The following is a 14,401-nucleotide window of genomic DNA, read 5'->3' as shown; positions in this document are numbered from 1 at the left end:
TAAAATATTAGTTGGAAGTCGATGATTTTTTTGGCGTAGTCGGTGTAATACCAAAGTACCCTGTTAAATTCTAAGCTTAGCGCACTAAGGAAACTTTAAAATAGGCGTTGCAAGAACTAATTACCAATAGACACAAGGCTGTTAAATATATTTTAATAGTATATACTAAAATCTCTGTTGATTTTACTCGTATATAATTCTTAAACATGATAAACTGAGAATAGACTTTCTGAGAGCAGCTAACCTTAGTTACTTCTGTGACAAATATTGAAAAGTATTATTGTTTCATTTTTTTTTGTTTTGGCCAGTTCTTGTTTGAAACGTGTGTTCCCAATTAAGTGTTAACACATAATTCGTAATGTATATGAACAATGTATATCACGAAATGCGTTATACGCTTCAAGTGATATTTGACGTATTATTATTTATTCTCCAGAGAAACCAATACAAAGAAAATGTAAATCGGTTAGAAAGGAGGTCTATGAAACACAATATATATATAGGGTGTCCCGTAACTCTCTGGACACACGTATATCGCGTTATTGCTTAGGTCAAGACAAACACATTTCACCATAGGAACATGGGGTGCCTAGTTTACCGTATACCGTGGCATCAAATATTTTAAATGGCCACCACTTTGAAACGATTTATGATTTTTTGTATAATTTTAAACAAACATAGATCTTAATAAGATACACGTTTTGCAAAATCTTAAAGCTGTTTCTAAAAAAAAATCGGAAATGAGCTGTTTTACGTACTGTTTACAGACGTGGGAATGTAATAGTTTCCATGTAGTGGTGGGAAAATAATGGTTTTGCATTAGATGAGACTAGAAAGCTTTAAATTTCCTACACTTCTACGAGGAAAAGTAGATTTTTAATTGTGACGCTTTCATATAATGAAATATATTCATTTGTTTGCGGAATAGCCTTTAACATGAAAAGCTGAAGAATTGGTATACAGTTTACAATGAAGTGTCCTATGTATTGATTATGTATTGTCAAATACGTAAACATCCGTAAATCCTTGCATCCTGTGTAAAATTGATGAAAAACCTTAGTAAATAAAATTCACAGCAATGAAATTAAGTATATAAGGAATATGGAAAGAATATTTTAGAAATTATATGCCAAAAAGCCTAGCTGTCACAAGAAAGACAGCATATTTATGCGTGATGAGGAATGTGCTATTGTACAAGGCCTCAATGGAAGAGTCGACAGGAAAAACGTGTTAGGCCACTTTTTACTCATTTCTGGCGTGTGCTGCGTTCTGGTGGCTGTTTTAAGGTACTAGTGTTCTGTCTGACCACACAGCTTATGTGTTGTTTTGTTTGCCTGCCGGGAAGACCCAAACGGAAGAAAATGCGTTGAATAAAAAAAGGAAAGAACGTGTTAAGTCAGTCAGTTACTTAAAACGTTTTTTGCTGCTGCAAGAAGAATAAGCACATTTCCCCCAGATAAACAGTGTACTCAAGCCAATAAAATATTGTAAGCTTACAAATGTATTGTTATTTTGTGTTATTAATATTTTAAAGTGTTTACAAAGTGTTTTTTCCACACTTGTGCCAAATTTTAATTTTTTACTACTTTTGCTTATTTCTACTACACAAGGTTTAAACCTTTAAAACCCTCTCCTGTAAAATTCGTAAAAAGTGACGTAACATGTTTTTCCCGATGACTCTTCTATTGGGTGAGAAGAACCATATTCTCTAGACTGGTTATAGTCTCATTCAGAATTGTATTTGGAAAATAATTACTTTTATATCTCCCTAAAAAGTTTCATAGGTAAAAGTTGTCACTTATCAGCATTTTTATTTTTGACATTTTTAAAGCTTACACTAGTAAAACTAGAAATATTAGTGAAGGGACTGACGAAAAGCAATGAAGGTTCTGTATTTATTGCTAAAAGCTACTAAAAAATACATGACTGAAACCAAACATGTTGGAGTCCATTCATTCTAAATATACGCATACCCAGTAATAACGTATTGTTACATCTACGAAATGATGTCAAACGCCCAGTTTGAAAATTAATTATAAGATAATAAATAAAAAACTATTTCTTCCGTAAGAACCAGATATTTTTATTTTAAAGTTTAGATTAAATTTTACTTCCAGACAATATTTTCAAACACCTCAAACAGTTGTGTGTTGCATCTCAAAACGTGATACATTTCTGAATTAGCTTGAAAACTCCCAATTCAACTTGATAGCCTTACAAAATACCTCGTATTTTTCATTCGATGCCAATCAATGTCTAGAGTTTATGAAGTGTGAAATGTATTAGCCAGATATTGATGGATTGTTCCAAGCTCATAATTGTTTTGAATTTTTGTTGGTACAGATGAGATCAAGTACGTACGTCTACAACTAAACTTATACACAATGAAAACAAATTTAACTATTTAGAAGACTGATAATATTTAAATTAAAATCCATATTTTTTAGGCCTTAAGCTGGTCCGCCGTAAGATTGTTTACACATTTTTGGACCTGGTTGCAAAGGCTATTTACCGATTTAGATAATAGATATGCCTTGAAACAATGCATAGATATAAATTCAAGAAATTCAAATGAAACATATAAATATTTATAAAGTTATAGTTCTTACAAATAATTTAAAATGAAGAAAGTTGTCAGTATATTATTTTAAAACATCACCGGATAGGATGGTAAAATTTACCTCATTCTCCTTTAGATCTGCAATAGTCAAAGGAATAGAGATCGGAATATTCAAACCTGTGATTTAGCACTGGAATAGATTTTGAAGTAGTTTAACCTATGTATAAGCTTTAACTCTAATAGAAGCGAGAATGTACTGTTCCATATATAAATCCCAAAGTACCCATGAACGTTTGAGAAAAATTAAAGTCACACCCCCATAAACCATTTACTTAAAAGTTCGTCATGACGAGAAACCCTGCTCAAAACTATCCATTATTTTTTGAAATTGCCCTTTAAGGTCGTAATTCCTTTTTAAAGAGAACTTTCTATATACCTAATGTTAAAAATACCTCAGCTGTACTTATTTGTTTGTTATTCTGTCACTTTATTACCTTATTAAAATCAGGTTTGAATATTTTTTGTTTGTACACTGAGCTATAATTCTAACTGGAGGTAGCACTGAATGTCAAAGATGCGTGTCGCCAGCCGCCATGTTTGCGTGAGGTGTGAGTTATAAGAAGCCATGTTATTGGATAAAAAAACTCACTGCTATACCAACCTAGTTATAGAAGCCATGTTATTGGATAAAAAAACTCACTGCTATACCAACCTAACAAAATCAGCGACACGCTTTTGACAGACTTCTGCGATGGCAGTGCTACCTCCAGTTATGATTTTAGCTCAGTGTGTTTGTATTACTGTATTCTGTTTTGTTTGTTTTATTAATATTTATGAAGTCAAACGGGGTGAAGCCCGTGGGTAACAGCTAGTTTATGGTAAAGCGATAAGGAGGGTAGAAGCATGGTTGTAAGCTTTAACGCTGGAATGAAGCATTTGTAACTCATTATCTTCCTCTGTACTGTGCTCTTGTTTCTTACACATGTGGAATTTCACCTAGGACTAAACCTGTATGATCCTTTTTGTATGATACCCTTTAAAAAGCGTAAAAATAATTCATAGGCCTACTACAGTAGCACTCTTTCACAGTGTATTATCGGAAAACAATGTTTTTTTGAAATGAAACCAAACGAAAATTATTTTTTATTTAGCTGAGTTGAGGACCTTATCGTCCACACACAATACAATACAATTAACCCATGAAGAAATGACAATATGATATCAAATTACAAGAGTAATAACAACAATGTTTGTAATAAAAGAAATACTATAAATAACACATAATCAATTTCTTTTGTTTCCCTAACATACAGTCACACACACATACACTCTTTGCGGTAACCAGGATTATTGAAAGCCGCCAAGCCACGGCTATCTGGTCAAAATAATATCCCTTTATTTTAAAACATGTCAAATACATAAGCAACACAAACAGGACAAAAATAGTATAATTAAAAAGATTTACAGTACGTAGATTCTCAAAACTGTCCTTAAATTTTGATGTTATTTTCTAATACTTCAAGAAGTCTGTTCTGATGGGGCTTATTTTTAACATTCAGGCTATTTGTATATAATAGTTGTTCAGTATATACAATATTTTATACATCTAAAGAATTGTTATGACCGTATTTACCAATGTTTTTGTTACTAATACATAAGCTATTTTTAAGTTTACCATTATTTATACAAGAATAAAATTGTATTGCTTATAATTTAAAGGAACTAGACGATTTCTAGAGGGAAAAAAAACTGTGTGACTTAATTATGTAAGCGTAATGAAGCGTATAGTGATATCTTTTGCTTGAATTGAGAAACTAAATAAATAAGTGTTTTACGATTGGGTTGTTTTAGAATATAAATAAATAGCACATATTAACAATCAGCCTTTTAACTAATGAAGGATATTGGAGTTAGTGTCATTTTAGTCAGTACAATGTCTTATTTTACTTTAAGCCTCAAAAGCTACCGTAGCTGTTCTTTCTAATAGGCTTCCCTTTATAACAAATATTAATCAGTTAAATATGAAGGCATTGCAGACACATTAGACAAACGAGAACTCCCCTTAGGTAATTAAGCTAATATCTTTGGGAAACTCTGATTATCTACTTTGACAACTTTAGTAAGTAGACCTACGATAAATCACAAACTAGACCTTTCATTTATAGTTTAAGTATGATAAAAGTCTTGATATAAACATATTTACAATTTATATAGTGTTACGTGGCTTATAACTGATTTAAAAGTGTCACAGGAAGATTACAAAATTTGATATTTTAAATTATATTCAGTGAGAATTTACTTATATCTCCACCATGTATTATTTACCCAATGTAGGCTCAATCTCATGTTAGGTGTTGGCAGATTCTTTTAACACTATTTTTCCCCCTTCACTGAGGCCTTGTGCTCGTGTGTGAAACATAAGTGAAGCAAGAGATGAACACTGAGTAGAGACGAATTACTTTACTGTAAGTTTTTAAGCAGCTGCACAAGGATTAGAATTCATAGACATCACTTCTCGGTTTTACAGCCCACTACACTAACGACTAATACACCAACATACCATATATGTTTTTGTATCAGTATTTGGTATTTATTTTAAGCACAGGTCACATACAAAATTACAATACAAGAGTACTTGTGAATATGTATTTTCAACAAATAAACAAGTAATTAAAACATAACGTTCCCGTGCTGAAAAGTCATCATATTTCTCACAGTGCAACGTGGTAAAAACACGGAACTCTGTGAGATAAAGTAAGTCTTAACTTGACCTTGGTGTCGTAAAAGTTGTACTGGAGTCTTGAGAGGATGAGTTTATTGACTCCACTGTTGACAACATGGTGCATTTTACAAATACTTTTTGAGATTTACAGTACATTATGTCGTTGAATAAATATTTTTCTTGTGCTATACTAAAGAAGTATCCAAGTATCCAATTATGATTTTTTTTATTCATCCAAATGCAACAACAATGTACCAATATGGAATACAAATGTGGAAGTTTGTTTTTCTATTATTATTAATTAACTAGCTGTAACCCGCGGGCTTTGCCCCGTTTAACTTCTTAATTTTCAAGATTATCACGTTCGCATGGCTCAATCACGTCCTGGTTGAAGTTTGTTCGCTACGCTCACTCACCTTTAGTTTGGAGCTCGTTCGCTACGCTCACTCACCTTTAGGTTGGAGCTCGTTCGCTACGCTCACTCACCTTTGGGTTGGAGCTCGTTCGCTGCGCTCACTTGCCTTCAGGTTAGCTCGTTCGCTACGCTAACTCGCCCCCAGGTTGAAGTTCGTTCGCTACGCTCACTCACCTTTTGGTTGCAATTTAGCTGTTGTCATAAATGTAAAAGAAATAATAGTGCTGCACCCTGTTGGTAATCCTTGTAACTTTAATGCTATTGAACATCATAGAACAGAACCAACTTGTTTAATTGAAACAGCTGTTAAGATTCAATAATTCCATTTCTCATAAGGTTAACATGGGAAACTCCAGAGCCACTGGGGCGGAGCCCGAAAGGATTTTTGGAATAAGAATATGCCTATATGTTAATCGGGAATGTGAGCTATCATCATGCCAAATTTCAGCCCAATCCGACCAGTATTTTTCGCGTTCACTTGTCACAAACATACATCCATACATCCATACATCCATACATCTAAACTTTCTCATTTATAATATTAGTAGGATGACGGTAAAGGTTTCAGATGATGTGTCTACTGTATCAACAGTCAATAATTTAATCTAATGTAGTAAAGTCAAAATATCTGTCTTACACGAGTCATTAAATATCTCATGATGTTTTTATTACTTTAAATAAACATTGACCTATCAAATTCTTTACTAGAACAATTCATAGTCTCCCTGAAATGCCTGTGAATAACAATGCTAAAACTACCTTTATTAGTTGAGTGTTTTTTTAATATTTAGCCTTGATATGTCGAATTACCGTTTTGCCATTATTATACCGTACTGAACTTCTATTATTTGGAGTTTCGTGTTGACGAGCCTTAACAACCGGGTGCTAATTGCTTAACAAACGTTGTAAATAAATTTAAAACGTCGAAGTTTAAAGTTTGCTTGAACAGAAAGCTAAGTTGAAGTAACTCAAGTTAAGTTACTTAGCCACACAAAACAAACGGATCGTATTGGTAAAAGCACTTGAAACAAGTTGTAATTGAATCGCTTAAGAATTATAATTGGTTTTCTTGAAGGAAGTTAGACCCTTTCACAGGTATACTTAGAAGTCCTACCTTTCCATTGATAATTCACTTTAGCTCTTTTGAAGGCAGCATTAATAGTCTACTAAATCGTGAAATGGTTTAGGCAAACTACAATTTTTATCTACGGCTGTACATACTCTAAAATAACATAAATTAGATAGTGGTTTGGTATTAATTTCTTGTTAAATGTTTTATATTCTATCTCAATTTTCATGTTATTTCTTAACAATTGGATTTTTATAAATATTGTAGGGGGCTCTCTTGTAAAAATACAAGTAATTCTAAAGTTAAAAATAATGCCATTAAATGCCTTATTTAAAAAATAAAATTGTTTCGATTGATTATCTTAAAAAAAAAATAATGATTTATCCTTGACTTATTTGATTTCATTTTTCTTCTACCAGCCCAAACTTTATCATTAAATAACTGTACTATAACAAAGTATTTTTAAACGACATGGTATTTTTAGGCGAGGTATTAGTTCATTTAAATACATAATTTCGGTCGTCACTCACCTTTCTAAAATTAGGAGCCTCAGTCCATTGACAATTATTACCACAGTTCAACACACATTTAAAAAACAAAAATAAAAATATATTTCTTGACTTAAGTTCTCAGTTCCGACGTTTCACCGCACGTTGACTTAGTGCGGTAAAACGTCGGAACTGAGAGCTTAAGTACAGTATTAATTTTTATTTTTGTATTTTAAATTGGTGTTTGTGTGTGCTAAACTGTAGTGACAACTGACGAAGGTCTCCATTTTTTTTAGGTGAGTGACGCCAGAAATTATCGATTTAAATATAACAATGTAGTTAGTTGTTAATCCAACTATTTCAATGATGATAATAATAGATTAATTTTTGTCATACAAATTGTACCAATGAAATACAAAGGGTGAACAGAAAGTAACATGAAAAACTCATTAGTAACCATGGCATGCTGTCTATTGTTTACCATTTCAAAGCATTGGTTGAAAAAATAATTGTTGGGGTGACAGTGATTTAAAGTTGGTGAGACATTATTAGATCTATGAGAGCAATAAAATAATATATCAAATGAGCTGCCAAAAACACTCTCAAATTTGGAAGCGTTCGTAAACAGTTCAAGTTATTCTTTATATGTTCAACACCAATGCCAAAACTACACTAATCCCTTAGCAAACATTTTACAACACCTAATTAAATAGCTTAGTATTGTAAATTACAGAGATTTTTTCCTTTTCGTTACGATAACGGTTTAAACCAAAAACTAGATTACAAAACCCCGTCAACATGCATATTTGTACCATAAGGCCCAATATATGTTTGCGTTTTACTTTGTTTAATTGAAATTAAAGTTCAATAATATTATCTAAGTGACTGATATATATTTAAATTTATATTATTATAGTTCAAATCCAAGCGAGATCGTTTCCAGACCCAGATGCCATTTGTTTTTAGGCTATGAATTAATGATGCTATCAACAAAAAGGTCGACTTTAGATAGTAACAAGACCAGGGTTTGGACCGTTCCCTTTCAAAACTTTCAAAACGTAAAAAATGCCACTGGCATAAAAACACACAGTAAAAAAACATTAAAGATACATTTGAGCTGTTCTGAGTTGTTCATGGTCCATATAGCTCAGTTAGACCTAAAATGAATAAAGCCTACGAAACGCAAAATGTATAAAAAATCCTTAACACGACAAGACCTTGTAAAATGTTTCAAAATGTTTGAACTTCGCTCATGATCAATGGAGCCTAGGATGCATTTTATGAAAATAGGTTTAATTTCCAAATTTAATGGAGTTTCCAATGATAATGATATTTAAGATGATCTATTATATTTATATATTATATTCAATATCACCACAAGTGTCAACGCCCTTTTACCAGCCTCTATCATTATGTACAAAACAATAAGTAATTACTTACGATGGGATAGTGAAGTGAAACTACTAGTGAAGTGGGATAGTACTTCCTTCAACAAAATATTAAACTTTAAGTAATAAACAATATTGTTAACACTCCAGCGTTATGAACAATTTTGGAATTAATTGCTATTTCGAGTCATTCTGCCAGTCGCGTTGAGTACGCCTACAACAATCAGTGTAATGTTTCAAACTGTAAAGTTTTACTGGTTCAGCTCTTTGTTTGAAGTATACCTTTAAGAGTCTATTTCCAATATACAACCGAACAGTTTTGATGAAGGATCTGAAAGCTTTCTGTTGTGATATTGATCCTACAGAAACACTTTAGTAAAGAGCTTTATTCAGTTACAAGTGCCTTGGGTCAGGTAGAAAGAAACGTTGCTTGAGAAAAATGCGGAAATCCTGCAAAAACAATTGTATAACAAAACATAAAATCTATTTAGCGAATAAACTTTTGTCTGATTGGATTTTCACCAAAAGATCTCCTTAAAAATGTTATTCCGTACATATATATTTTAAATTTCGTAAATTAAACATTTTAGCTCTTTAAGTTTATCTACGGAGGTTCTGCGTATAAAATAAGCTGGTTTTCAAGGTGTTAGAAGCACGAAGCTACATGTGATAAAGTGAGTCTCAACTTGGCGTTGATGTCGTAAAAGTTTACTGGAGAGAAGAGGAGTTGATTTTATAGATGCCACTGGTGGCACTGAGAAGTTTTTCAAGTAAACACTTTTAATATTATTAATTACAGTAAAAATGACCTTAAAAAGTTAAATGTATGTAAAGGAATATGTTTTATGTAATGAAGGCATTAATTTAACAATCTGATACGATAATTTCTTTGCTTGCCAGAATTATCATTACAGACTTCCCTAGGCTTTAGATTAACAGTATTGAATAGTTAGGTGATGTAATGAGTAAAACTTAAGCTGAATTCTATCATCATTCCCATATTTAAAAGTTAAGATAGTTGTAACTTGTTGTCATAAAACGTTAGGCACGAGCCCGGGATTGTTTTTCACATTACTTCAGGCTAGACCTGTTGCGGCATTATCACTTAAAAAATCCATTGGTGATTCGGCGGGATTCGATCCCGGGACCTCGACGACCGAAGTCCCGCGCTCTAACCACTAGACCAGCTCGCCCCCCAAAAATAATTGTAACTAGCAAGTTATTTGACTAATAAATGGTGTATACCTTTACATAAACAGTTCAACAAAGTATTAGTCAAACTCACATGTTTCACCTATGTAGGCGTTTTCCAGTAATATTTTAAGAAAGCTTAATAATTTATTAGTAGGCTTGTCAATAATATACTATACAGGGTGTTTTTTTAAAAACTTGCATCTTTATTAATGTAAAAACCGCAATAGATAGAAATATGCAATTTGTGGGAATCATCTATTGACGTAGGGAAGTAGAGGAATTTAGCGGCTCCGGCGGGAGTGAGCGGCTTGAGCGGCAGTGAGCGGCTGACGTCACACGACGCCGCCCCCGCCCCCGACACCGCCCCACCCCCACCCCGACGCCAGCCAGACGCCGCCCCACCTCCGGCGCCACCCCCACCCCGACGCAACCCCCGACGCCACCCCCACCCCGACGCTACCCACCTCTCCTCCCGACGCCACCCGCATCGTCACCCCCACCCCCGTCGCTAACCCCTACCACCATCGGGCAGGTTCAAGGTCATCCTTTGTTGTCTGGAACCACCCTTCGCATCGTGGGAGGTCTCCAAGCCAACCCTCCCTACACCATCACTCACTGTCAGCCGCAGCTGCTCCCCAACACCTGCGCTTCAAGCGACCCCCCGCTCCTCCCTTGTATTCTTTGTTCTCCACATAGCGCACACTTATTTACCACCAATAGGATGTTAGCTTATTTTGACCAATCATAGAGCAGTATTTCACATATTTCAAATATTTTAACCGTTTTACCTGCCAGACTGTTTGAACGACCAACCCAACTGAAAAAGTGGTAAGAATATGATGTAATAGACGTACACTATGAAAATAGCATATATATGACACAAAATTGTAAGAAAAGTGTATTTTTTCAAGTCCAATAGTTTAGTTTATTTTACTTTGCGGACTATGAAGAGAGAAGATGCTACTTACATTTAGATAGTTTCGTTTTAAACTAAGAATAGAACAGACTGAAACATTATTACGTTAACATATTCTGCTAAGGTTACAACATATAATATAGAGTGTTAAATGTAAACCACGAGTTATGTGGGAGGTCTCCAAGCCAACCCTTGCTCCTCCCGCTCACTCACGATCCTCCCGCTTACTCATGCTACCCCCACCCGCCCCAACACCCCCCCCCACACTCACACCTCGACACCCCCACCGCCCAACGCCTCACCACTATGCCCCCACCCCATTCTCCCGCCTTCGCGAAGGTTCAGGGTCATCCTTTGTTGTCTGGAACCTGCCTACGCATCGAGGGAGGTCTCCAAGCCAACCCTCACTACACACCATCACTCACTGCCTTAGCTCACTGTCAGCTACAGCCGCTCCCCAACAACAGTGCTCCAAGCGAAAGTGTTTCGCTAATTAAATGCTGTTTAATATTCAAACCATGACACGTAAAATTAATTTTTAGCTTAATTTAAATAAAAAGTATTAAAAAAATTATTCTATAGTTTTTTTTCAATCCATGCAACTAATGAGAAAGCAATAACAGGATTAATCATTACGATTTGGCAGGTCACCAAGAATCGATTTTACTGCCCAACAAATTTACTAATTCCACGATTAAATTGTAGATTCCTTGGGAGAGTAATTAAGGTGTGAAATACAAACATTATCGTTATTATATCACTTTTTCTTCAAAAAAATAATTATCATTTAATGCCTACATGACCCGTAATGAGTATAAATTTATCCATTTTCCACTAATTAAACTGTCACTCTTGTTCAAGAAATTTAAGAATTTGGATTTGTGCCTATACTTAAAGTTAGTAAATAAGATAAGTTACGTTAAAAACTTCAAGTTTTTATGGTTTAATTTAAATTGTTGTCTTACTTAAGTTTTTTTTTAAAGATAAGTAGGTTTGATAATACACATCTATTTTGTATAGGTATGAGTACAAAAATATATTGATTCTAGTTTTGGCTTAGACTATACTAAAAAATTTCACTAAAATTAAAAGTCGTATAATTTAGCTGATAACGTTACATAATACTATAAAACTAATATTTTTACAGAACTATTATCTGACATTTTCTCACTTGAGGAACATCAATTGTCTAGGCAATGCACATTCAGAATAATATACGGGCTTTGTTGGTTAATAGTTCATCAGTTAAAAATTAGGTTACGTAACTGAATAATTTCACCACGGAGATAATATTTGTTGAAACGAAACTATTGTCCCTGTTGAGTTTTGCTTGTCTTCAAAAAGGTGTTATTGAATGATTAATTTTTGTTAGATTTCTTGAAAAAATAATTAGCTGTTTTGACAAAACATTTAATTGAATTAATTTCAGACAAAGATATCACCAATATTTTAGTTATGTTTTATTATACGTCATAACGAAAACGTTACAAAATTAAATCTCACTTATGGACAATGTAATATAAAATATAATTTTGTTTGGTTATTTTAGGTAACATTATAAAATTATCTCTAGTTATGATACATGGATTTATTAATGTCATACCTATAGTTTTATCAACGTAGAAACAATTGAAAATTCTAAAAAACAAATAAATACGGGTAAATTGTTTGGGAGTGCAATTTTAACGTTTGTTAATCAAACCAGTATTGCAAAGTTGGTCACACATGTGTTATTTATTTTTCTCCTAAAATTAGTTGAAAAAAAAACAATAAACAAATGTAAATGTATACCAACTCCTTTGCACTATAGTCGAAGTATTTGTATGTAATTTTGTTAAGTCCTTTTTACAATTTTCGTCTTTTACAGAAAATAGTATTCATTTATATTTAATGGGTTATATGGTTTGTCTTAGGAAAATAAAGATCAATATAACTTATATATGAAAAGCTAGATCTCCACTCTTTTCTTCGTGTTTAATTAGCTTGTTTGGACGTATATTGGATTATACTTTTACCAACTCATATTGCAATAGTAAAGTGATTGGGCATAGCTATCACATTAGTTTAAAATATTATGCCATGTTTATGTAAATACAACAATGATGGTAGGCTAATGTTGCTTAAAGGGTTACTACAGACACTTTTCATCACACATGTAAAACACTCTACCCAACGTTTCAGCATCTAAAAACTCATCTCGTACACAAATGAGAAAAAACTTAACACATTGTAACATTGTAACTTAACATGTTGTACAACTAACAATACACAAACTCCAACCTAAGTTGGAATACACTTCAGAGAACATTCAAGTATAGGCTATCCACTGTATAGCAGTCAAGTCATGATCCTAAATGCAAAATACAACAAATCAAAACACAACAAAATCTAAAATTTAATAAAAGAAAAAAAATTAGATATATGGTTTCAGCTGTTAGCCTATGATAAATACATAACCCAATAAAGTTAAAATAAAGTTTTATAATAACAAAAAAGTGAGAAATAGTGACAAGTTCACACGCAATATCTTTCGTCAAAGTTTGGAAATTTTTGGTGCAGGTTTTTGCCTTTTTTGAGCTGTCATTGGTTGGAGGAATAAAAATAACTTTAGATGAACGGGATTTTATTTCTTCCACGGTCAACGTTCAATTAAATGTGCATTCTCATATACAGTAAATTTAAATATAATTTCAAAATATAATTGCTTTATTTTTCTTGAAAAACAATCTTCCTTTTATTTTCATTATAATTTTTCTATATTTTAAAAAATATATGGGGTTTTGTAGAACTATTTAGTTTTAATTATTGAAAAGTCAAGTAACATTACTGTGCGCAAAACCTATACAAACAATTGATTGCAAAGAAGATGCTTTGTTCTCAACCACATATTATTTATCTTTCATATTGTCCCACTTAGGTTCGTATTTTAACTAAATATGAATGTAGAATGAAGTATCACCTTTCCAAGTCAATGTCAGTACTGATCACGATACCGTCACAATCGACACGTACCTACTAGTAGTCTAAACCTTGTTAATAATTTTAAAATAAACTAACTACAATTCCTTCTATAAAAAATAATAATAATTAAAAATATATTTAAAAAACTTGTATTCGGTTTAAAAAATATTCTTTCCAAGCTAGAGATGTCTGATATGTTAAAAAAAAGGTCAAATGGTTATAAAGTTATGTGCAGTTTTTATTTTATTGAATGCTACAGAGAGTAAAATGATGATTTAGTTCAGAACGCGTTTTATACTCAGATTTATAAGTTCCACTCGAGCTTTAATAGTTTATGAAGCAACATAGCATTTAATACGTTTATACTATAGCATACCGTGAATTTAAAGAACCAAATTCTATCAAACTGTGTCCTCTCCCATTGAAAACGCAAAGCTTGAGTATAACTGCAATACGCATTTTACACCTATATGCCAACCGCGTACAAAGGACGGATACTCTGCTATTAAATAAATAAATAAAGCAAATAACTCAAAACAACATTCGATAGCTTCCATTCACATAATAGTGCAGGTAACTCTTGATTATCCGCATACTTGTAATTCCTTAGCATCCCGAACCTAGAAATTTTCAAATATATTTCCATCCCTGTTTTATTTATCAGTTAACTAAACCTGTAAAAACATGA

This window comes from Macrosteles quadrilineatus, unplaced genomic scaffold (assembly GCF_028750875.1).
Source record: "Macrosteles quadrilineatus isolate MER2022 unplaced genomic scaffold, UCM_ALF_1.0 Scaffold_3__2_contigs__length_128488019, whole genome shotgun sequence".
Lineage (NCBI taxonomy): Eukaryota > Metazoa > Arthropoda > Insecta > Hemiptera > Cicadellidae > Macrosteles > Macrosteles quadrilineatus.
The sequence above is the reverse complement of the archived record's forward strand: the minus strand, read 5'-3'. Positions refer to the sequence as shown.